This window comes from Electrona antarctica (genome assembly GCF_951216825.1).
Source record: "Electrona antarctica genome assembly, chromosome: 10".
Classification (NCBI taxonomy): domain Eukaryota; kingdom Metazoa; phylum Chordata; class Actinopteri; order Myctophiformes; family Myctophidae; genus Electrona; species Electrona antarctica.
Genome location: NC_136791.1, coordinates 18,443,264 through 18,470,111, shown reverse-complemented (window position 1 = coordinate 18,470,111; position 26,848 = coordinate 18,443,264). Strand labels below are relative to the sequence as shown.

Genomic DNA, 26,848 nt, shown 5'->3' with positions numbered 1-26,848 from the left:
ACGTGTTTGCTCTGTGTTTTGGACGTGCAGCAAAATACTTAAATGTTTTTGTTGCTGCTGAGCGGACGGGTCTGAGCGGAGCGACCGGTGCGCAAATGACGGTGAGCGGGGGAGCGGAGCGGGGGGGAATCAACGTGAGCGAATGAGCGAGCGGCAACAACAGTCCTCTGGAGCGAGGAGCCGCTTTTCCTCCCACTCTGAAAAAAATAAAATAAAATAAAAAGTTTGAGGACAAAGTGTGAAAAACGTACTGCCCTTGAGGTTCCGACCTCGGGTACAACGATAATTGCCCGGGTGATGACAGTCTAATATACTTTCCTCTACGCAGTTCCTGGCAGCTCTTGCATGCACACCTTCACACCGTGTTCACACCGTTAGGCTCCGCCAGGAAGACATACAGTAGTCAAGTTCACTTCTAAAGCCATCAGTTGATTCCTTTCAAGCCACTCTACTATGATCAGCAGTCTCTCTCAGTCAGCCGTCAGTCTGTCATTGTCCATTAACGTTATGATAGTGCTCTTTATACACGCCTCATCTTTAATCTATTCCTGCCGCAGCAGTCTACCTGCAAACCCACCTCCAGGGGGTCCAGGCAGGGGGTCTCCCCCAAGCTTTTATGTCCTAATCTTACACATACTAACTGCCTGGTTTCATTATTGCTCTGTGTCTGTAGTAACAAGGCAAGGCAGGGGGTATCCAAGAGCAGAGCCATGAACATAAGTTCAGAGTTCAAAAGAAAATCAATACAAAAAAAGAAAACATATATACATTTGGTGTGCAATTAAAATAGAGTGCCTTGGTCTCTCTGTGCAGCAAGCAACAGATATCAAGTATGAAGTGTGTTAAAATGGAGTACATAACTGCCATTCCTATATTGTATATTCATAGTCATTCAGTGCGCCAGACAGCCATTCAGTACATAAAAAGCCATAGTGCCAGACAGGTTTCAAACGGCGCTATTCAAATCCAAGTGACAATGATATGCAAAGGAGAGCTTATATGTGTTGAGCTACTCGCGTGTTGTGTCCCTGTGTACATAGCAGCGTATACTGATGTACGAAAAAGCCACGGCTGTGACAGTATGGAAGATAAAGGTATGGGCTTATTTGTTACCGTATACCCTACTGTGTCTGTCTGAGGTATTCAGAGTCATGCATTCTTTGGGGAGAGGCTTATTTCGCAGGGCGGCAGGTGATAAGCCGTACAATCAGCTTTCATAGCATACGCCGCTTGCGAGAGGGAGGGGAGAGGCGCGCTCATGCATCGACAATATCCTGATATCAAAGCATGTTTCTGAATCAACATTTCATGCTATCAACAGACTCCTGACAGAGTCAGAGACATCATCATTTACTGTCAGGAACACCGCACACACGCACGCACACGCACGCACGGTCGCACGTGCGCACACACGCACGCACAAACAAACACCTATTTACTTGCGTTTTGTTATTCCTGCTGTGTTGTTGGAATACAGACACCACATATCACACAAGGCTTGGGCAGTATCAAAGTATTATTATTATTATACAGGCAGCATATTTAGAAATCCTGATTTCCAACACAGTCTAAAACCTTTTTGGGGAACATTTTAATATAAAATGAAATCGACATATTACAACTGGGAATGTAGCCACCCCTGCTCCATTAGGGCAAAAAAGTCCAACATTTGGATCTGAGATGTATGGAGTAGCATGGAGTATAGCAAATTGGAAATATTCAAGTAAACTAAAAGTACCTCAAAATTGTACTTAAGAACAGTACTTGAGTAAATGTACTTTACACCAGGGGTTCTCAACGTTTTAGGGGGGCTGGTGACCCCCAAAAATGCTTTGGCCATGTCTCGCGACCCCCACCCCACCCCACCACTAATACAAATAGACTGCTACAATATCCTTAATAATAGAGATAATACATCATAAATGAATACTGAAACCAGATATAATCATTAAGGAACGTTTATGCATGCACTACAGTACTATGTGAACTCTAAATTTCCATTTTCCAGCCATTCAGTTGCAAAAAAAAACTGGGGACCCCCCAAAATAATTTCGGGACCCCCCGAGGGGTCACGACCCCCAGGTTGAGAACCCCTGCTTTACACCACTGCTGATGTATCACTGGCACTGGCCTGGGTCCAGTTGTATGATCAGTCTATGGAAGACGGGTGCATATCTCATTAGCTAATCATTATTCTATGGGCCATTAAGCATTTAACACAGCAAGACTTGTCTAAGTAGGCTGAATGCAAATTAGACAACCAACACTGTAATAGGCCAGTGATTTCTAAGCTACAACAACTAAAACTAAGACTAAATATACTGACAATTTCGTCAACAAATAAAAACTAGACTAAAATGTTAGGGAGAGACTATCTTTTCGCTCCTATGCCACCAAAATGTGGAACGCCCTACCATCTGTCATTAAGACATGCGAATCCCTTGACTCTTTCAAAACCGCTCTCAAAGGGCACCTACGGACGGCTGCAATTCGAAACTGGCCCCTGTAAAATCGGAATCCCTCAAACACGAACGCAAGGACAACACAAGAGACGGTCGCGGCCACACAGCCAACTCAAGGTATGGCCACTGAGCCAACTTGGGGACCCAACGCAAGGACAACACAAGAGACGGTCACGGCCACACAGCCAACTCAAGGTACGGCAACGGAGCCGACTTGGGGACCCAACGCAGCTCCTCCAAGGAAAACAAACAAATTAACGGAGCAGAACGTGAATCCCCCCCACCGCCCACCCCTTTTTTCCCCTCACTGTATATGTTTCTTTTCCCTTTTTACCTCCTTTATGATGAATTCCTGTTCTGTCTATAGAAGTGTCTATTTGTACGTCTCTAAATGTTTTGATGGTGGACCCTATTGGAAACAAGTGTAATGCTTAAGGGTCGTCCACTCACAGTTAACAGCCTTTGTATTGAGTTTGTGCTTGAAATGTACTGTAATTCTGCAAACTGTTAATAAATTCTTCAATCAATCAATCAATCAATCAATCAGTGGTGGGTGAAATTAGTTTATGTGCAAGCTCCGACATTTCATTGTTTTACAGGAAAGAAAGAAAAAGATAGCGACAGACATCTATATGTTACAGTCAGAGTACAGTACTGTATGTGAGCGGAGTGGAGTGGGGAACACTCCTGTGGATAGTAAGTCTTGATTCTCTTTCCTTGTGGTGTTACAACAGAGATTGCACACCGTTTTCCTATTCTCCGATATTTTTTTCCTCTCTCCTGCTTCCCTGTGGCGTTCCCCATTTCAAAGGCAGTTTGATTTCCATCTATACTATCTTTCTGAGCAAGATTACTATCATTTTCACACGAGAACGCTCAAACCTTCCACCACAAAAACCTCCCACTATGGTGCCATTCTCATTCTGCCAATCCAAGCTAAATTAAAGTGATGTTTTGTTTACATTTGGTAGAAGCTTGGATTATACTGTTGCGGTTGGGCAGAATAAACCCTGTACATTAAAAAAAATAGGCCCGGACGGTTAGCGCAACCGTCTGGACACCTAGGTTGCCAAGCCAGCCGGACGGCGTTCCGCAGGTTCGACTCCCGAGCCTGACGGCCTTCGCCGCGTGTCACTCCCCATCTCTCCCCCCCTTTCCTGTCTGTCTACTGTCAATAAAGGCATAAAAATCCCACCCCAAAAAACATAAATGATCACCCTACTTTGTCATACTACAGTATCAATCACACTCACAAAAGCAGAGAGAATAGCTTATCTACAAGCTACCAGTGTCCGCTCATGCAGCTGAACAACTCAACAGCTGGTCAGTTCAGCTGAAAAGACAGTTATTGTGTCTCTGCCAGAACATTTACAGTAGCTTGATGATAAAAAAGAGGCACATCAAAGGCGTGGCGGCGGAGGAGGATGATAAGTGAGCGTGGATGTGGTTGGTGGGTTGGGGAGAGAGGAGAGGAGGGGAGGAAGGTGAAGCAATCACAGTTATGGATTGCATGGACACTGAGGAGGCATCACTTCATCCTCTGAGCGCAGGAGGATGTCTGCTATCTAAATAAATACCCACCATCTCTCCCCCGCTTCAACCCACCCTGTGCTGCTTCGCCTGCCTGCCTGCCTGCCTGTCCTCAAAGCATCTGGCTCAATATATTATCGCACATTTTACTTTTTTATTTTATTTATTTGTTGGGGGGGGAGTGGGGGGGGGGGCTTTGGAGCCGTCTCAAACACGTCTCAAAGGTTAATCGCATCTTTTCATTAAAACATGAAGGGGAGAGATGAAGAGGTGATCTAGGTCTCTCAGTGGACCTGTGTTATCTCATCCTAATATCACCATCTAGATATCTATATTTGCCAGTGCTAGCTGTAATGGTTCTCTGACTTCTCTCTCCATCTTTTGTAAATATAATTAAGCATAATTCTGACATCAATGCATCAAGTCTTTTTTTCTTCTTCGCTGAAGCATATTTTAGACTTAATTCTGTTCCACTACTCGTCCACTTGTCTCTGGAGGAAAAAGTGCTTCAGCAGCAGGTGATGGATGCCAGAGATATGCATCGTACCGGAGTTCAGTGAAGGTTATAGCAGTCAGGAGAATAAAACACAGCAGAGCTCAGTGGATCCCAAGCGGTATGCCGAGGCACTCTGCGGTTAAGAGGCTATGAGACAAGACCATTTCCCCCAGGATGTTGTGACAACCACACATTATTACTGCATTATACTGTATATCATTGTTGACGGGCAGAAACAAACTCCTATCTCTCTATATTTTAACAATTTTTTGTGTTTTTTTCATACTAGTGTCACACACAAGCCTCAAAAGAAAGTAGTGATCTACAAGCTCGAAACATGGCACGAAGCTTGTAGATCTGCTACTTTAGCTATTTTTTAATTTGAATCGTGAAAAGTACGATTCAAATTCCACACGACAGAGACGATACAGTATATATTTTTGAGTGGTGGAGCCACTCTGTGTCCCTCTGTCTGTCTGTCTGTCTGTCTGTTTAGAGTACCAACAGGTGACAAAGTGGCGCTGCCAATACATCCAATACAACCAATAGTCCGACAATCAATAGTCCGACCACCAATCGTCCGACAGTTAATAGTCCCACAACCAATAGTCCGGCAGCCAATAGTCAGACAACCAACAGTCCCACTATTCCAATAGTCCGACAGCCAATAGCCCGACACCCCAACAGCACCACTAAGTTCAGACGAGTCTGATTTTTCATTTACTATATCATTATTTTGTGCACTAATTTCATATTAGAGAGAGAAATGCTATATATAAGTGAACCTGAAATGTACTATTATTACATTTAATGATTAGTTTTGATTGTTTTCACAAATTAAACAGAACAAACAGCTGCCCACACAAACAGATGAGCAGATATCAAAAGTTTTAATGCCAGCTTTCGGGAGAAAGGGAGGCAGTGGCTGAGAACGTTAATCCATGGACATCATGTGACAACAGAGAGCTGACAACAGAGTCATTTGCAGTGGGTCAGTGGGTCTAATAGCAGTAGCTTTACACACAACACAAGCCTCTATTGTTGCTTTAGACTGAAAAGCCAAGCTTTGGTCAGATAATCCACTTTACAGACCCTAAGACCCTAACCTTGTCATTAAACCCAGTCAAATATTCTTCTGTAGTAGACTGATCCAAAATATGACTTTTTATTTTAATATTATTTCTTTGTTGTTGATGGCTGTAGTTTTTAAGCGCTTCAATAATATTGAGAATAGTCAATCTATAACCACTCAATGATTTGTGAGCTTGTAGATCTATTTTTGAGGGGCGCTACCCTCCAATGCACGGCTTTTGAAGATTACGTCATATGGCAGCCAAGTCTATGGGATTTATAATGTTTGTTTAGACTGCTCGACCCGCCCACTGGAGAGTGTAGTGCAGGTTGAGGGTTGAAACACTCTAAGAAGGTTGGAGACCTGGTGAACTCTCTTCCAGGGCAAGGCTTCATCAGTTAGAAATTGATTATAATCGCATCTTCGTAATTACATCGTAATGATGTAATTACAAACTGAACTCCCTGGGCAACCAGTGACTTCCAGGAAAGTCTGGATAGCAACCGAGGAAGATCGGTGACGCTGGAGAGACAACTGACCTCCAGGGAAGACTGGCGGGGTAACAGCCTAGGGGCCAGCAACCCCTGTTGCAACACTCTCAAGAGGGTACCTAGCAAGCTACAGAACATACAAATGAGCAATACCCCCAGAGTCTCCCGAGAGGAGGGGAGGAAGAGAGACCCGATAGGACAGATTCAACGACAACGACAGTGACACAGACGCAGAGAAGGCTGCCTTGACTCAAATACACCAGAGTAAGGCCAAGTGTGGACAAGGACGGACGCATGCACACATAGGCGTCTGGGAAAAATGCGAGGCCCTGTGTGAACATTAATTCATGTTTATTTTGGCCTTCAATTTGCCTAAGTATAACTAATTGAAATGAACACCCCGAAATGTAGCCTAAGAGTAGGCTATATGAAAGCCTTTTATAAATTATACTATTGGTATTTCAAACAGGTGTTGCAAAATAACTAATTATCTTGCCAGTCAGTTGCGCATATGAAATATCTAGGTCATATCAATTTAATCAGCAGAGGCTGCAGAGCAGTGCTGCTTCTCACTCTGCACACACTGACTAACCAGCTAAAGTTTATGCCTACTTTAAACCATAGTAGGCTATGACAAACCTTGGATTAAATGTAGCTGCTGCTGACCACTGCGCTAAACATATGACAGGTGTGTGGCGAGAGAGAGAGAGAGAGAGAGAGAGAGAGAGAGAGAGAGACAGAGACAGAGGGAGAGAGAGAGAGACAGAGACAGAGAGAGAAGCCGCTGCCGTTCCCACTTCAGAGAAGGGATAGAGTATTCAGTAAATATATAATGCATTGCACTCGTCTCGGATGTTACTCTTGATGATCTTTATGTCTTGATAATCCCGTCTAGATCAGTTTTAACGTGCGGCCCGGCGGCTGATTTGATAAAGCAAGTGCACATTCTATAGTCGCAGTTCTATACCTAAATTTATATTTCTGTAGAACGGCGGTGTCGTTCACCAAAAAGAGCAGATCTACAAGCTAACAACGTGTCGAGGCTCAATGCAGCGTTCATTTGAAGATCTATCCCCCTTGCTCCCACCGCACCTAGCGTACAAAAGCGTGTGCGCAGCGTAAATGATAATGCGAATGACCGACTTGGCTGGATACATCAGTCAGTGGCCTGCATAACGAGCAACGGAAAAAAGGCAAAGATCCCCCCACCACCTCCTTCCACCACACCGAGGTGTATATGTCCGATGTTCTGTCTGAACTGAAGCAGTCAAAGCCAAGGAGAATGTTACAATACTAATTCACCATCGAGCATCCTGCCCTGCACCGAATGTCACATGATAGAACAGAAAAAACATAAAAACGGATTGTCAGTCTGTCTGTCCATCCAGATCCATCCATGAGCAACATACAATGAATTGATTATCTATCTATCTATCTATCTATCTATCTATCTATCTACATAAAAAACAAATAATCTATCAGCATAAACAAATTGATTATATAGATTATATAAAAACAAAAAAATGATAACATGATGAATATCAATATTGTGATAATTTCTGAAAAGATAGTGATACAAATATTTTGCCATATTGCCCACCCCTACCTCATATCACTTTATTAAAATAGCCCATCTAAGCTCACAATGTGTTGCATTGTGTTGCGCTAGTCACTAGGAGTGTTGCAATTCTCTCTCAATAGTTCTGTCTCTCTGCATATTTACGTATATTTGAGCTATTGCCTCATACTGTATTTACTTAGGTCAATTAACTTAACATAAAAAGAAGCTACCAATGAAACAAAGCAATGCTGATCATTTACCGAAGGAATAAAAATCACACGTGTGAAGTGAGGAGTGCTCTTGTAATCATACATCACATTCCGTCCAATCACAATTGGTGTCCTCACTTTTCTGTCCTCATGTCAAATCAGGCTAATCACTTGAGGCGTCTTCAATTTTCTGTCCTCACATTTTATCCTCAATACGTACATTGCTCAGCCAATCAAATCATCGCTATGGGGTGCACAGCCAATCAAATCATCGCTATGGGGTGCTCAGCCAATCAAATCATCGCTATGGGGTGCTCAGCCAATCAAATCATCGCTATGGGGTGCTCAGCCAATCAAATCATCGTTATGGGGTACACACAAACACACAAAGCTGGGCAGCACCCCTCAATGATACGGAGATATCCAAGGGCATAAACGGAACACAGACGGGTACAACGGGTACTCTAACAACGGGTATTGACAACAGCATAACCGAGTGGGCATGCATTCCTAACTTGTATTGTTCCCAAATAGGCTGGTGCACCAGTCTAGTTTTTCGAATTTTGGAGCCATTGACAAAGCCTCCAAGCCAATAACCACTGTGACATAACTGTGACATCAACACCACATTAAAGGGAGACAGTGTGGGAATTTCAGTTTGTTTGAGTTAAGCGTTGGTTTCAGGTCATATAACACTATCTGAGAATAAGTTAGAGGCAAATATTCTAATTCTCTTTTGGCTGTTGACAGTAGTGACTCAAATTGCACAAACATGCAGATCTTTGTCAAGACCCTTACTGGCAAGACTATCACCTTGGAGGTTGAACCAAGTGATAACATAGAAAATGTCAAGGCCAAGATCCAGGATAAAGAAGGCATTCCCCCTGACCAGCAAAGGCTCATTTTTGCTGGCAAGCAACTGGAAGACGGTCGTACCCTTTCTGACTACAACATCCAGAAAGAATCCACACTTCACCTTGTGCTGCGTCTGAGGGGAGGGCAGTAAATGACTCCATATCTTAAAAAATAAATTGTCAACAATGTATTGATGGAAATGAATTACCGGTAATAAAATGTATCAGAGAATGTACATTCTATTCTAAAACATAAAACAAAACAACTATAAAAAACGCAGGTGGGGTGGCTCACTGACATGTACCTCAAAGAGAGCTGTTCTATTATATTCTAAAACATAAAACAAAACAAAAAAACTATAAAAAACGCAGGTGGGGCGGCTCACTGACATGTACCTCAAAGAGAGCTGTTCTTACTCAGTGACCCACCAAGGCACCCAATAATAATAATAACACAAAAATAACTTTCAAAGTCCAACCCTACGTCCTCGTCGTGAGAGGTGGAAGCTCTGGTACAGGGCTCTGGTAAAACTAGGCTAATCACCTGTGCAGTGGATGCAATCTCCAAATGAGTGAGTGACTGATGTGCTGAGTGGGCAGTAGGCTAGATCGGCGGTTGTCTGGAAATCTACCTCCATGATGTCTGTATGTCTACCTGTGTCCCTTTTATGCCCATATATGGAGATCTGTATCTGTCTTTCCGTCTGTCTATATCATTTTTGCCAAAATATGGAGATCATGATGTCATCGATACAGATGTCATAGTACAGACTTCAAACTCGCCATGGGTATCACTGAGGACCGAGGCGTGATGCGCAGATTGGAAAGTTGGTTAGAACAGCACTCATTCCAAACAGTACGGCATTTAGCAGACATCTTATCTGGAGTGACTTACAATAAGCAAGGTAGGTACGTACATCAAATGCACAGAGACAGTTTAGAGCCTCAGTGAACTTAGCCTCGCATAGCCAGCCTTCATCTGCCTTTGTAATGCATATTGCCCCAGGCAGATTAGGTCTGGCCCATCAATAGTGGGAGGACTTCACGGCTGAACTGGTGACAACGAGAAAACCATATTCGTCTGAAACCAGGCTATAACCAACCAGGGCCCAGTATATGCAAATATGGCAGGACATTGTGGAAAGAATCTAATGCCGAGAGGGACGGGACTAATATCCATGCAGTGATATTGAGCAGTGCGCCTGTCACAGACATGCGCAGAGCAAGTTCAGTCAGGAAACTCAGTGCAGTTGCTGCCGGCCGTTAATTGGGCCGCCTCAGCATCACGTTATCATTCACATGATTCACTGCATCCAATCGCACACTCATTCCATCCTCATACCGGCTATTTAAACTGGAAGTTTACACTGCTCAATATGCTTGCTTGCTTGCTGCTGCTGCACACTGATACTGCTGCGCTGCTGTCTGCATTCAACTTTTGCTGCTCACCCTCCTCCACCCCAGCTACCACCTGTCGTTTTGGATCTGCTGTTTAGGTACGGGGGATTCGGAGTCCCTATGGTTGGGACTGATGCGCTTGATCCGAGTACCTAAAAAGCAGATCCAATTCATCGCCAAGCCATAATAAATATATTGCTCATTTTATATTCAATAAATATATTCCTCTGATTCATGAGTTAATTGTCCTGACTGAATTAGTATCGCTACATGAGACTACAGTAAACTAGGATCATAAGTAAAACAAGAACATCAGTCTAAAAAAATCATCTCATTCCGGCCAATCACAATTTTGTCTTCAATGTTTGTGTTTACACAAACACTCAAAAATGGCCATTCATTTTCAATGGCATTTAATGTTTGTGTTGGGACAAACACTCAATTACATTTTAAAGGGACAGTATCAAATAAGCGTAACATTACGTCAAATGTAAAGGCACCTTGCGCAGGCTGCCATCAAGGCCATCTGTTGTACTTTTGATTTATCTGCTACTATTTTCGAAAATACTTGTTCAATAAATAAAAGTATATTATTGCTGCCAGGTGGCATATGTCCAATACTGTTGCTTTTCAGGATTAAAATAAAATGTGAAGTGAAGGGCTCTCGTATCATCATCATACGTCATCATACTGTACATCATCTCATTCACAGCGAATGGCACATCTCTCACCCAATCACGCCGGCCAATCACAATTTGCGTCCTCACTTTTGTCTTGTGTGTTTGTGTGTTTACACACTTTTTTCTTAATTTTTTGTGTTCACACAAACACTCAACTGGAATTAGGAGGCGCCCCTCAAAAATAACTAAAGTAAAAGATCTATTCTACAAGATCAAAACTCGGTGTGTTTCGAGCTTATAGATCTGCTACTTTTGATGCTTTTCTGTGACAAAGTAGTATGATCAAGTAGGGCGTTCATTTACAAAAAATAGAATAAGGAGATAAGAACTTTCTGCCCGGCAGCAACAATATTTCCCTAAGTCTTGAGACAATTCATATGTAGCGTAAACTAGACAGATATTGCTCCTACTCATTACATCTCTGAACTACTGCATTCAAAGCCAAATACACGTTCTCTCAGGTCCTCTGATAAAGGCCTTCTGTCCATTCCAGCAACGAGGCTCAAAACAAAGGGTGACCGTGCATTTGCAGTGGTTGCCCCCACTTTGTGGAATGCCCTGCCCTTTGTGCTAAAGAATGCAGAGTCTGTCGACGGTTTTAAGAACTTGTTAAAAACGTTTTTATTTCATCAGCACTTTATTTTATGATGTATTTTTACTTGATTTATTTGCATTTCAATGTTTTACCTCTTATTGTTGATGTATCTCTACTTGTTTTTATTTGCATTTCAATGTTTTACCTTCTATTGTTAACATGATTGTTTTACCTTGTTGTACAGCACTTTGTAACATTGTTTTGAAAAGTGCTCTATAAATAAAATTTACTTACTACTGTGCACAAATGTACTGCATATACAGTACACTTAATGAGCTTTAGTGTCAACTGAGCACAAAATCATTTTTTAGCAACAAACTTTTCCTTTTCTCACCCAAATGAATATTCAACATCACTGTTACGACTTCATCCATAGGGGAAACACTTCTCAGCGATAAGACACTGGTGATTAGCTTGACATTTTCCACTGAAACTTCTAACAAATGTCTCTCAACAAAACGACATACTGTGTTCTACGTGTTCCTATTTAGAGCCAGCCTTGCTCTCCATCAGGACAGATGCTCGTTCCCCTGCGTTCACCAACAGCCCAGAATACATGATTAATGTCATTAAATAGACATTATTCACGGTTTTTATTATTATTATTTGCATGCATGATTAACATGTTAACACTGGCAAGCAAGTTAGGCGGTTGGCATTGATGCGCTGGATTATTAATGTACGACAGTAGCCTAATTATTCAGTTGCTTGCATTCTTCCATCAAGTTGCCTTTTGTTTAGCAAATTCAGCAACAAAGTGATGATGCATGATGCACATCTTGCATTTGAAAACATCAATTTCTCAGTGAAGGCAACCTGAACCCTTTCCCCATCAAACTCCTCCCCTCGCCGCAGGTAATGAAAAACTGCGCAGTCATCAATTTAACAACAGGAAGTAAAGTGCCTCTGGGGTTTTGGCTCCTCCCCCGTCGGCTGACGGGATGATTTACGGCACAGCGTTGTCTCACGTCAGCCGACTGAGCAAGTGAACAAAATTGTCGCTGTCGGGCGAAAACCTCTTATGGACTTTTTCATGGGTTTGTTTTCCTTAATTAATTGCCCTACTACGTCATAACAGTTGCCACTCAAATGTAGCAAAAATAGCCGATCCACAGGCTCACAACGCGCTGTGAGCTTGAAGATGTCTGTGGGTTTTATACATTCTGAACCAATGAATAGTAGGCCTATTAATTAACAAGAACTTTAATCAATTACTATAACTACATTAGATCCATTGGACCGCAGGTGATGTTTTTGTAAATTTACTGAAAAGTAACAGTTTTGGACATACAAGGTTTCTGCCCTACACTGAAGGGAATACAAAGAAAAAGCACTGTAAATCATGTCGATATTTCCAGTCATAAAACATGTGAGATGTCAGTAACAGATTGTTTGATGAATCAGCCTTATGTTTACCAGAACAGTACCAGGGGGCATAAAACAGATTAACATGAGGTCTATTTGTTTAATCAGCATGTGTTGCACACATCCTTAGATCCTGATTAAAATTATAATTGATCACACGAGATTGTCTTCAGCTATGTCATTTCAATGTTAAATTCCCTAGAAACTTACTAAGTAGCCAACGTGTCTTGTTAGTCACGTCGCCAATGCAGCAGCACACTGCATTTTGCATAAACAGCTGCTACGCTGGAGCCCATTTCTCAAGAATACAGTAATGTCTCCAAGCTTTGGTCCAACAGACAGATTATCTGCCAAACTGGGTGCACTGTTCTGGAACCGAACCTCAGGACAAAATTCAGATACTCAAATGTCCTCCTTTCATCCTCCATCCGTCCGGAGTCAGACGAAATATGTGACCATCGTCATGTGGACTTCACATATACGTCATTGTCCGTAACATGTCCGTTTGCTTATTAACAGTGTTAAACCTAGTGGTACAGTATCAATTTAGGCCATCTATTTGCAAGACTGTATTATGATGTGAAGTCAAGATGGTCACATATTTCAGCATGTCACCAATTTCATCAGCTGCTGGAAGATGGAGGAGAAGAGGAGGCAGAAATTGAGTATATAGCTTGAGGAACCGAATAAAGCATAGGTTGCCACTTCTCCAATGAACTCAAGGGAAGCGGCCGCTCTGTTCCTTTTGGTAGCCCCATTACTTTGAATGGTGTCCTCAGGCTCCATTGGAAGTTGGCTCTGTGTGGTGGGCAGAGCTTTACCCCAGTGTGGTGGGCAGCTACCTAGCTCTGGTCCATAGCTCTAATGCCGTTGCATTTAGAGCTATGTTACCGATGACTTCCGGGGCTTGCATAAATGCAGACCAGCCTCTCGTCTTTAGCGTAAATTCATTCAAGTTTTATTTATTCTCGAAATTACACTGAGTAATTAAACTCATTTTCAGTGTCGTCGAGTAATACAATATCATATAAAAAAACATCACAATACATCAGAAGATCAATAAAAGGTATACATGTGAATTACGTAGGTTACAAAAATATAAATAAAAGCTAAGGCAAATTTCAAATCTGTATGCTCACCAAGGTTTTAAAACGACTCAGGGGTACCAATGTGGTCAATTTTAATGTAGTTTGCAGGTCATTCCATGTATTAGGGCCACAGAAGCCAAAAGCAGATCTACCAAGTTAACTTTTGGTACCTTGAATTTGGGGAAATGACTTGATCTGGTGTGATAGGGTTCAGATAATAAAAATAACGTTTTTGCTACTCACCAATACAAAGGCAGGTTGTGTCATTAGAAAGCCTACTTTCCTTAGTGGAAGCACTCTTTTTGTCCAGAAAGGGATTTTTTTTCACTGGAGGAAAAATATTCTCTGAGGGTTTTCTCTTGGCAATATCGGTAGAGAACGCAGTGGAGTAACTAAAAGTATTTTTTTCCCGGTGGAAAACAAATCCCTTTTTGGACAAAAAGTACCTTTTATACGTGTGGTGGGGGGCTCAGAGTCCTTCCACTAAGGAAAGTAGGCACAACCCGCCTTTGTATTGTTGAGTATAGCAAAAACATTATTTTTATTTATGCTAAAGACGAGAGGCTGGTCTACAAAGTGTGGAAATTATGGAATAATTTTTGAAACATTTCAACAACACAAATCGTCTATGGGGGTGTCCAATTTTCAGATGAGGGTGCGTGGCAAAATGCATATTAATTTGGGTGTCTTTGACGTGAATTTTTTTTGAGAAACGCTGGTATAAACAAGCACAGTGCAAGGGCAAGATTGGGTCGTTCCACAATCCAGATAAGATTATCCAGACACAGATTGCATTTTAATGCAGGCTTCCTGTTATTTTTATTAATGGAATTAAGTGTTTTTGTTGTAAAAAATAAATAAATAAGACAGAAAAAGGTCCGGGAAATGGCAGGTGTATGGCAGGTTTCTACACTGACACCAAGCTGCCTCTCACAGTAACTTGATATCTGCACCTGCCACCTGATACTGTACCTGCTTACTCTAGCGAGATATCTCTCCCTCTCCCTCCCCCCCCCCTCCAACAGAGCTCAAGATGAGTCGGGGATGGAGACAAAATATATAGAAACATGTTGTCCGTGGTCAGGGTTAGATGTGCCAGAATAGAATAGATTCAGCTTTATTTATTACCTAGATGTAAACTGACTCCCCAAAATAAACATATTTGAACTGGGAATCCACCAAATTAATCATATTTTAACTGGGGATCCCCCACCCCCTGACAAGCTAGTCTGTGCCAGTGAAAATAGCCGATCTGCAAGCTCACAACATCTCGCACTGTGAGCTTATTTTATTTTATTTTTGAGAACCACTGGTACTAACAGACAGGGCGTCCACATGGCTGGCTGCTCCAAGCAGCAGCCAGCAGAGATAGTATTCAAACAGCCAGCATGCAGGCAGGATTCAGGCTAAACACAGAGGCAGGCAGCTGGACATGGTTCAGCCTTATCTGGGTCCATGCTCTACGTTTACCTGAACAGACCACCACCACCACCACCAGCGGATAAAAGATACAGAGCCAATTCATTAACTGATTAAGGAAATTGATTAGAGGCCAGAGTCCACGTTGGCAAGGCGTGAAGCTGGTTTTGGCCGAGTGACCGACGCATGGTCCAAACATTTAATCACTCACAATCTACACAGATTGCTGGCTTGTGGTGGTGGACATTTGTCAAAATTCTACTTGTCACAGACATACAAAATGTATTAGACAAACGCAAAGAGCTAGCCCTAAATGACCATTACAGGTCTGTAACTCTGAAAAAAGGGGAATTCCCCATTGGCCGAGGGAGATATTAGCTTTATGGTCATCAGGCAGAGGCGCTGAACAACTACTGCTACATATACCCTTGTGTGCTTGTTACTGTGCTGTAGCGGCTGCAGTTTATGTGGCTGAGACTTACGACCACTCTACATACTGTAGCTCTTGTCAGTATATATGCCCCCCTGGGGAGTAGTGTAGCCTAGTGCTCCATGCATGGCTAAGTAACATCTTACTCTTCTCTCCTGCAACAGGCAGACAGGGAGCACCAGCAGCAGCAGTCGTCTACTCTGAAGTGTTACACAATGCCAAGGACACTGGCACAGGTGCACGTTAAAGAGTACAAACCTTGCACACACAGTACCTTCAAGTACATACCTTAAGAGTTAGGAAAAAAGAAAGGGTCTGGGTGCTCGGAAGTAAAAAAAAAAGAAAAAAAAAAAGAAAAAAAAATGGATAAGGCGAAGGTGCTCTTTGGTAGGGGACTTCAAACATACTTTAACAAAGGAAACAAACCATGGCACTTTTCTGGTGAAAAGAAAGTGTAGAAAGCCTTTTTTGAGGTGGCCAATTCATAATAGAATGTGTTAAAAAAAAAACACACATACAGCGGCCTGCACAGCCTTCTTCAGAGCTAGTTAAACTAGCTAAAGAGCTTGTTCCAACAGACAAACTGGGCTAGATCATGTACATACTCTGATTCTTCATTATTCCTTTGTTATATAGGCTATGTGCGTTGTACGTATGTATGTGTCGAAGTGTCCTTCAGCAAGAGACTCACACTTGCCTTGCATGGTTTCCTCCGCCATCGGAGTCTGACTGTCCGTCAACTCAAACAGTTAACCAATTGATCCAAATGAACATGACACCAAGCCTAAATAACTCACCGATGAGTAACAAGGATCTAGCACCTGCTGCCATGCCAAACAATTCGGCCATCTTGAATGGAGGTGGAAGTGGTGTCACCTTTATACTGCTGTGATTGACAGTTTGACATGGGTTGCCATTTTTGGGTTGCCAGGTTGGCTGGGTTACACCTACTACCAACAACGTTAGAGTACAGTACTGAGTACAGTATTGCATCCCAGGACCCCCAGAGGGTGACATTATTGCGTCCTCTCAATTTAGTGAGTCTAAGGACGCAGGATATATGCATCAGTGTGTGACTGTGTCTGTCTGTCTGTCTGTCTGTCTGCGTGTGCGTGTGCGTGTGCGTGTGCGAGACAGTGTGAGAGAGAGAATGGGTGAATGGATGAATGTAATTCACACTATAAAGCGCCTTGGATAAAGGTGCTTTACAATGTACAGTCTGGAAGTAAAAGTTAAGTTTAGTTAAGTAAAGTGGTTAAGTGCAGGGCTTCAGAGTAACATTTTAGTTGCTTGCAATGTCGTGCCGAACCTTTTCATATAACTGCACCAGCATTATTATAATTTAAGTGCACCCACTCACAAACAGTAGACAGACCTGCTAAATGGAAGGTGCACTCGTGCAACCAACCAATGAAGATTTTTAGTTGCACTGACTCAGTTTTTCTCCTTTTATGCATTATTTTGTGGCAGGCCACCACACAATCATGACCAGCCACCACAGTATGATTTCTATAGGCGACCACGAATAGGCCAAAAAAAGGTGTGCATGTGTGCCCAAAATGGGTGACTGCACACTGCAGCCCTTAAAAGGACCACTTCACCACTATTCAATCTCTCTTCATATAAGTGGTCCTCACTAATGATCATGATAAAATAGCACAATTTTTTTCTAGTCTGTCTGTGTCTAATAGGAGGGCTGTGGGCAGTTCAGAAACTATAATTTCAGTGCACCCACCCACACATAGTAGACAGACCCGCTAAATGGAAGGTGCACTGGTGCAACCAATCAATGAACATTTTTAGTTGCACTGACTGGACATATTTTTGGGTGCATGTGCGGATTGTGCGCCCCAAAATGGGTGCACACACTGCAGCCCTTAAAGGACCACTTCACCACTTTTCAACCTATCTTCATATAATTGGTCCTCACTAATAATCATGATAAAATGGCACGATTTTTTTCTACTCAGTCTGTGTCTCATAGGAGGGCTGTGGGCAGTTTAGAAACCGTCTTCCAGTGACATCATCATTAGGCAGATTTTCATAATCGTGAGAACGATGGCTTCCATTTTCGCATTGCAACTTTTCAGTACTAGCCTGCAGTTTCTATTAGCTTGTATTCCCCATCGATGATGTCACTGGAAGATGGTTTCTAAACTGCCCACAGCCCTCCTATAAGACACAGACTGAGTAGAAAAAAATCGTGCCATTTTATCATGATTATTAGTGAGGACCTATTATATGAAGATAGGTTGAAAAGTGGTGAAGTGGTCCTTTAAGTGTATACTCTGTGCGTGTGGTTTCTTTTTTAAATAAATAAATACAGTATATCCAGTGAAAAGTATTGACACAAGCTTGTGATAATAATACTACTTTGGATTTTCTTATTTTATTACACGTTTCTGAATTTCTTGAAAATAAATACTTAAAATACTTATATCTCTGTCAGGGGGAAACCTCTTATGTCCAATTTCAGGATTCAAATTCAAGCTATGACAATAACAATACAGAGCAACTTAATGCACATAATACATACTTGACCAACAAACTGTGAGCCATGAATCTGCAGCGCCTGTTCATTTGCTTCCACCCCCCATTATGCAACTTGATTTACAGCCCACGGCTGTCACGAAAGCCCACATTTCATAACAGTGTGAATTGCATTAACAGTAAGTACAGTAGGGTCCAGGTACAGCGACGCCGTTGGACACTGACAGATATAGCGTGGGGGGTTGAAAGCACTACTGTAGCCGTTCACTCCTGGATGGCGCGGTGTGTATATTAACCCATTTTGACCCGAGATCAGATTCTAAAAATGTATTCTACATCCTGACAGTTTTCTGAAAAAGCTATGTTTCTATGTCAGTGGTTCTTCGATTTTTCAAAAATAGCAGACCTACAAGCTCGTAGCGCGCCACTCGGTGGCGCGCTATGAGCTTGTAGATCTGCTATTTTTCAATAGCTAAAGCATAACGTAATGCTAACACCAAAAGGGGTTCCCGCCCCAAAATGGGTTAAGTGAGCTCACTGGATTGCAGATAAACACCATTATATGCTTTTTCATGTTGTTCACTTTGGTCAACGTTGGTTGTTTTTAAATGTGTCTCATATAAAGTTAAATAAACTTGACAATTATGTTTATCTCTGTGACGGCAATCTACACTGTAAAATCCTGAGTGTTAATTTCACTCCGAGTGTGCAAAACTGCAAATGGAACCAAATGAAGTAATGTACCCACATAATGGGCCATTTGGTTCTGGTTTCCATAACTTCCATTTGCACACAGGGGCGGCAGTGGCTCAGGGGTAGAGTGGCTGGATGGTAACCGCCAAGGTTGCCAGTTCGAACCCGGGCTTCCCCAGAGTTTGTGTCGAAGTGTCCTTGAGCAAGACACTGAATCCCTAATTGCTCCTGATGTGCTGGTATGGTTGGTGCCTTGCATGGTTTCCGCCGCCATCGGAGTATGAATGTGTGTGTGAATGGGTGAATGTAATGCACAATCGATATAAAGCGCCTTGGATGAATATAAATGCACCATTTACCATTTTTACCACACTCTCAGAGTTACAGACTCTGTAAGGGTCCATTTGGTGCCATTTGCACACTCTCAGAGTTACATGCCCGTTAAGTGTCCATTTTGCTCTCAACTATCAACCATTCAACTGAGGTCCTCCCAGAGGAACCCTGGAGGTCCACACAACATACGCTGATAACCAGTGCCATATACTGTATCATATGGAGTTCAAGAGGGGGGCTATAATAATCACTACTAAGACCTGATGCTTAACCGTAAAACGCAACATAATTAGCTTTTGTTGGAAATCAATCTCACAAGACAGAAACGCTGTTATCTCCATGAATGCCATAACAACATTCACAGCAAATCACTATATCAATTGCTATCAAAGCAAGCCAGGCGAAGCAGCATCATGCTATATAATAATCCAAACAGGAATTCCATAAAATCATGCGGTAACGGTAAGTAGATAATGTATGCGTGCCCTGCATGCGTCTAAACGTCAGCTGAGCCTGAGCCCCCTGCGGTGGTCTACTAAAACCTTTCATTTTCTCTAATTCACTGGGAGAAAGCCCACCGATCTCAGAGGTTCTCTAATCCCTCCGCCAGAGTCATCTCATGACCAACACTCTAATCTCTAAAAACCCTCACTTCAGCTCAGCCCACGTCGCCCGCCTGCGGCCACTCGCACGCAGCACCATGGCGCTCTTGGCATCAGACTGCGGTATCCATGTCACAAGGCATATGGCTTCGCACAAAAGGGGACAACTTGAACAGGCACGCTTAAATACATGTTATGCACACAAGACAAAATTACTTTTTTGACTTCTTTGTAGGCGTAAAGCCTCTTAAGTGGATGCACCCTCCACCCCCCTGGGTGACCCCCCTCCCCCTCTTAAGTAGGTGCCTCTCTTCTAATCACAGCATGGGTGTGGCCTGTGGGGAAAGACTGAATATGCGTTAAGATTATTTAGAATTATATAAGCACACGCGCACACTCTGTGCACAGTCACAGTCACAGTCGCGCACGTGCACACACACACACACACACACAGTCCTACAGTGTATGTTATAATTGATTTGCAGGAAATACTATGCAGACTACAATAAAATTATCTAAGTTCACATTAATGAACACAAGACAGGTGTAATAAATAGACATGAGTGGAAGTGTAAATATGCCAGACTTGTCAAAAGCTACTTTCCATCTGTAGTGCCCGCAAAAAAACATTACATTACATTACAACAAGTGCCAATAGCATACAGTAGTAGTAGTATTTATTTAGTAGTAGTCGTCATTCTAGTAGTCTCATGTCCATTAAAGGATTTCTTTCAAAATTGGCCTTATTAATAGACATCAAGGAATAAATGTACATTTCCATTGAAGGGAGGTGTAATTCACTGTCGCCGTTTGTTCCTTTTTCTCCTTGTACACAGGGTTTTGTATTTGTTGATGCCATTGTTGTGTTATTTTTATGCTATGTTGACGTTTTGAATACATGATAGGACCACAATGGAGTATCCCCAGGACATTGTTTGTGTTATCCTTTTAGCCATAATGTCTGACTGTGTCACAGCAGTAGCAGAAGGGGTAGGAGTAGAAGTAGTAGTAGTAGACATACTAGCCACTGCCATCTGACAACGCAGTGCCATCTGTCACTACTAATCTATGATGCAGCCATACATAAATCCGTGGAAATCTCTCAAGATTGTTCTAAAATTGGCTTCCAAGGAAAGGCAAGGGCCAAAAATTACAATCTACAGTATGTGAACAATCTATATCTGGCATCCTTCTAATGCCATTTTACAATCTGAGATGGGACTAATTCGGACTTCTGTGATCATAATTTATTACGTATGATTTGATCTTTTACACATGGGGATTCATCACAGACAATAAAACCCTGGGAAATCCAGATTGTCTGATGATCTAATGCTATGCAAATACAATTTGTTCCTTTTAACGTCCCACGGTGCTGCTGATCTCTCACTTCTTCCGTTGTTCCAACTCTCAGAAGTTACGTGGGAACACCTACTGACTGGCAAAAAACTACTTGGCCTTAACAGCCCATAAATCCAAACAGAAAAGTCCAATCCGATTGCATTAAATGGCGTTATACTCACTTTGCCACTCACTTTATGCATGCGCATAGCATACCCTCTATAGAAATGAAGACCTTGGTACTTGATCTTTTTTATCTTACTATTTGCCACATTGACACATTATTCCCACCCCTAGCCGCTGTGATACTGTAATACAATAGGCTTTGCTCCTTTTCAGAAAAGCGGAGGATTTAAGATATAACAGAAACAACAACCTTGAGATGCGAGTAATACTCAGTGTGGCGTATGGCATTTTATAAATGAGTTCTTTAATACACTCGAGAAGCCTTCAAGAGCTCTTGTCACTTCCCCCCTCATGCACAAACAACCTTTAAAATCTCCTCGAAACATAACGACCGGAAATGTGTCTCTGAATTATTCCCATCAACACGACCTCCACTCTGGAAAGGTCGCCCACTCAGTCGTCCACTCATGTATATGACTTAATGTGGCAGGGGTCCACACTGCCACCAATTCGGTGGCATTTGTTGACTATAAATCTGTCCAGTGATACAAAAACTAAATAACTGGTGGCACTACTGCTATGTAGACTGGAACTCACCTATGCTTTTTATGGCATAGGCAGTAGGGTTTCATATTTTTCCCGGATTTGGCTCATTTTAAATCCCGGGAACTTGCCAACCTTTTCCCGGCCTACCCGGGAATTCCAGATGGGGAAAAAAAGAAAAATGTGCCCCCTAAAATGCATTTATATAGCCATTAGCTACATACAATACATTGATTTAGACTTTGAGTCTATATCTTAATCAAATCAAAGACAATTGTGCACTACATCGACATTCCCCACTGTTCACAGTCACCATGCACAGCCAGTTTCAGGAGGAAAGGCACAATGTACTACTCACGTTCCGTTGGATGAACAAAGTTCCAACCTTCTCATGGTTCCATTATATTTCCAGGACAGGAGTCTGATTAAGTATTTCTCCATTTAGTTTTCACTGAAGTAACGCCAACAGAGTTATGTCAAAGTAGTGTCTGTGTGCTACAGCTATATCGTTCTAACTGACAAGTGACAACTTTCAATAGGCTATTAAATATCTAATAGGCCTACTGTAAGTTTACGCTTTACATCAATCAGCCTCTCAAACCCTGCACGGCTAGTTCCAATGCGTAACGTGCGGCGGGTTGGCTACCCCCCAAAAAACAAAAATACATGCTGCCGTTTCAATGCGTGTTCACAGCTTGCAAATCTGTTATTTTGGACACATAAAACACATGCACGAAGTGCGATGGAGTACAGGCTACAACTAAACCTTCCCTCACAGACAATCCCATGCTCTTATCAACATATTAAACAAATGCAAAGTTAAATTAAGTTGGATAGCTAATGCAGAGCCAAACATGTGTTTAAATGTTTTAATATTTAAATGAAAAGTCATCAGTTTGTGCGCCTCGCCATTGTGGAATGAAATCAGCTGAGCTCCACACAGCTGAGGTTCATTTGCGCAATTGTGCTACAGGGGGCATTTCATTCATTAATGTGGGTTCAAAAATACGGTAATGACTCTTGTGTGTGAGTGAGATTGATCAACGGGCTGACGGCATTGCAGACCGAAAAAAAAAAACCCTCCGGGACGACGGGTCCCGAAGCCATTTCCCGGCAGGAAATTTTGTGCGCTGTACCTGGGAAGCCCGGATCCCGGGATTAAACCCTAATAAGCAGCTCCCGACAGGATCCGCCGGGAGAAACTTGGCACAGTTGCTGGACATGGGACTAATTAATTAGAGCGACATAGAGAGAGGAGTGTGTGCGTGTGTGTGTGTGTGCGCGCGTCAATTTAAAAAAGGTGCAGACGATCAGAAATCAGCAGAGAGTGAGCGACGTTTGCGCTACTCTATGCCAAATTGAAGTGGACTCGGCGCCAGACTTTTTTTTTCTCCCTGGAAATAAAAACGTCTGGGTTTCCGAGGCTTCTGCTATAATATGACTCATCGTTTGTTTGTTTGATTTTATTCAATATAGGCATAAAGCAGATGCTCCTAATCCTTATTCTTTATTAACCCATTTTGGGCGGGAACCACTTTTGGTGTTAGCATTATGTTATGCTTTAGCTATTGAAAAATAGCAGACCTACAAGCTCATAGCGCGCCACCGAGTGGCGTGCTACGAGCTTGTAGGTCTGCTATTTTTGAAAAATCAAAGAACGACTGACATAGAAACATAGCTTTTTCAGAAAACTGTCAGGATGTAGAAGACATTTTTAGAATCTGATCTCAGGTCAAAATGGGTTAATGGCACAGTATGTGACTTTGCCCTGTGTTCACATACCATTTTACCCAATCATTTCCCTCTACACCCCAGCAGTCAGCCACTGGAGCAGTGTGGTGGTGTTTACCTACAAAACACACTGCCCTCACTGCATTTTGGTGATTTCATCGTTTGTTTTGGTGGGAGATGGGGACTTTTGTTTTTTTTGCAACCAAAATATGAAAATGAACAGTGAAAAAAATCACATACAGAGAGCAGGAAACTACTGCACGTGACACAGGACAACGTTACATTACTAATTATTATTATGCATCTCTAATTGTAAATAGGTCAATTCATTAATCATCAAGTAACCATTCATGTTGTCAGCTGACAAAAGGTGACATCACACCGGTGTCAAGTGCTAGTCTGGAGCACCGGTGTGTGTGTGTGTGTGTGTGTAAGCATGAAAAGCATCAATGGAGAACGGTGGCATAAAAGCCACAAGTGCCAGTCTCTTTTTTCCCCCTCCACACACCAACTGATAAAACCCCCAATGAGCAGAGCTAGTGCTCCATTTGAAGCCATGTCACAGAGCAATCCTTCAACACACACACACACACACACACACACACACACACACACACACACACACACACACACACACACACACACACACACACACACACACACACACACACACACACACACACACACACACACACACACACACTTGGGGTGTTTTAATTCTTCTGTCTGTGGTAATCAGAAATATTGAAACCAATGAAATGTTTCAACAATAGCTTGTGACTAAGTAATATCTATGGTGGATCCACACGAACACGGGTCCCCCCCCCCCCATTTCCTGGAAAGTAAAAGTTGTGACATACGCGGTTTCCGCGCGACAGTGAAGATAACTTCAATGAAGCCTTAGCTTCACACACACACAGACACTCTGCTGCTGCTGCCGTGCTGCTAGATGGCTCACTGACTCTTTGAACCCACACGCCTCGTTATGCAGACAAGCGAAGAGCTAATGAAGGATCTAGTGTGTGTGTGCGCGCGCGTGTGTGTGTGTCCGTGCATGTCCGTGCATGTGCATTTGTATGCATGCACATTACGTGAGGGGAAACGCACGCGCGTGAGCATAGGGCTCACGTGCACACCTGCGTTGCCAAATGCATTCAGACTACTGTAACTTTCAGAGCGTGTAAAAAGGTGATGTGATCTTCAACAGATGTGATTAATTCCCTTAAAGGCGTTTCATTATTCTCCGCTTCAAAGCCTTTTCTACACACTATTGCCAAAACCCTGCCCACAAAGCCGAGACAGCTAAAATCCTGTCACCTGGGGAGTCGGGATATAATGCCAGTGATAAATGACTGCATGATCTGCCAGTTCATCTTTATTTACCAACTGAGACAGACTGGGCTTTACTTCCTTTAAGACATGAGGCCGATTCTACAAATGCTGTTGGATTAGCCAATGCAAAAATCAAAAATGAGTTTCCCAGTACTGGGTCGACTACTATATACATTTTGCGCATTTTGGGACCCGAGCCATTTAGAAGAGGGTCTGTGTGTGTGTGTGTGTGTGTGTGTGTGTGTGTGTGTGTGTGTGTGTGTGTGTGTGGCTAATCTCGTAAACCACTGGAGCGATGGGCCAAGGAGGTAACTCAGCAAAATGTGACACTGAGCTGTTCCGTTCAAGCAGTGGTGGAAAATGTACTCTAATGTTTTTACTTGAGTAAAAGTATCAATACTGCAATATAGAAATACTCTGTTACAAGTAAATGTCCGGAATTCAAAATGTACTTGGTTAAAAGTACAAAAAAGACACACACACACACACACACACACACACACACACACACACACACACACACACACACACACACACACACACACACACACACACACACACACACACACACACACACACACACACACACACACACACACACACACACACACACACACACACACACACACACACACACACACACACACACACACACACACACAATATACCGGAAAATATTTTGATCTGAGGTGGAGTATAAGTAAAATTATTGGAAATTTAAAAAATACACACGCAAAGTACAAATACCTCAAAATTGTACTAAAGTACAGTACTTAAGTAAATGCCCAAGCAACCACAGCGAGAGTTTGGCAATGCTTATCAAGTTGCCGTTAAGTCTGACCACTAGGGCTGGGTGCAATAACCGCAATATCGCCATACCGCCGGTATGTAACGCATACCGCGGTGTCGGGTTCATTACCGCGGTAAAAAAAAAAAAAAAAAGATATATATATATTTTTTTTTAATATAATTTATTTAAACTTTTTTTATATAGGCCTACGGGTGCATATGGTGTTGTATAAAATTAAAACAAAAGTTTACCATAATAAACAAGTATCATTGTTTAGTGTCTGATTATTTATGAACATATCATGAATCATGATGCTAGACTAGGCTAACCTGTATGGTATTGGCTTCGCGTTCGGGGGCGGGATTGTGTCGGCTCCTTAATAGCAGACCCACAAGCTCAGATCGCCTCTCGACTCGAGGCAGTGTTAGCTTGTAAATCAGTTATATTGAGCAAGACACGGACAGGGACAGTCCATTATAAAACGTATGGGGGGTTTCTTGTGTGTGCCACTGCCTGTCTGAGTTGAGTCGACCAATCCAGTCAACTTCCGCTCAACGTGTTTCTCCTCTCCAAACAAACAATGGCAACTGGAGGTGGAGGTGTTGTTGTCGATATAACTAAATTGATTACTAAGCCAAATGTCACAGCGTCTATTTGGAAATATTTTGGGTTTATACCAGACGACAACGGCAAGCCAAAAAATGTGGATGAGGTCATTTGCCGCATCTGTTGCGCCAAGATTTCTGCTCGTCGTGGAAATACAACAAACCCCAGGACGCATCTCAGAGTAAGCCATCCTGCAAAGTTTGCTGAGTCGAAGCACGGCGCCGATGGCGGCGAAAGCAGTTCTACTCAGTCTTCTGGAAATGAAGGACATAGCAGGCGACAGCTAGGAGTCTCCGAGTCCTATGCTAGAGTGGCAAAATACGAGCGAGACAGCAACCGATGGCGTAAGCTCACCGACAGCGTGGTACGCTACTTGGCTGAAGAAACCGTACCATTTCGCACCGTGGATAAAGGGGCATTCATGGACATGTTGTACACGTTCGACAGACAATATACACTACCTGACAGAAAATACTTTTCTGGGAAAGCAGTGCCGGGTTTGTATGATGCGATGAGAGAAGATGTCGAGCAGGAGCTGAAGGACGTTTCCTTCTACTCGTTGACAACCGATTTGTGGTCAAGCGTAAACATGATGCCCTACATGAGCCTTA

The 26,848-nt window shown here is 42.6% G+C and overlaps 1 protein-coding gene across 2 annotated transcripts in view; it reads right to left on the bottom strand.

The window, feature by feature from the left end:
- LOC306931686 (protocadherin-15-like) overlaps window positions 1-26,848 on the bottom strand; it is a gene marked incomplete at its 3' end in the record, with an annotated part of 360,480 nt that overhangs the window by 317,648 nt on the left and 15,984 nt on the right. Inside the window, exon 1 of one of the 2 annotated variants that reach the window (XM_079513232.1) lies at window positions 16,342-16,433. The exons of the other annotated variant lie outside the window; for it this stretch is intronic. Of the gene's footprint in view, window positions 1-16,341; window positions 16,434-26,848 lie in introns of those variants that run through there. 2 annotated transcript variants of the gene reach the window in all.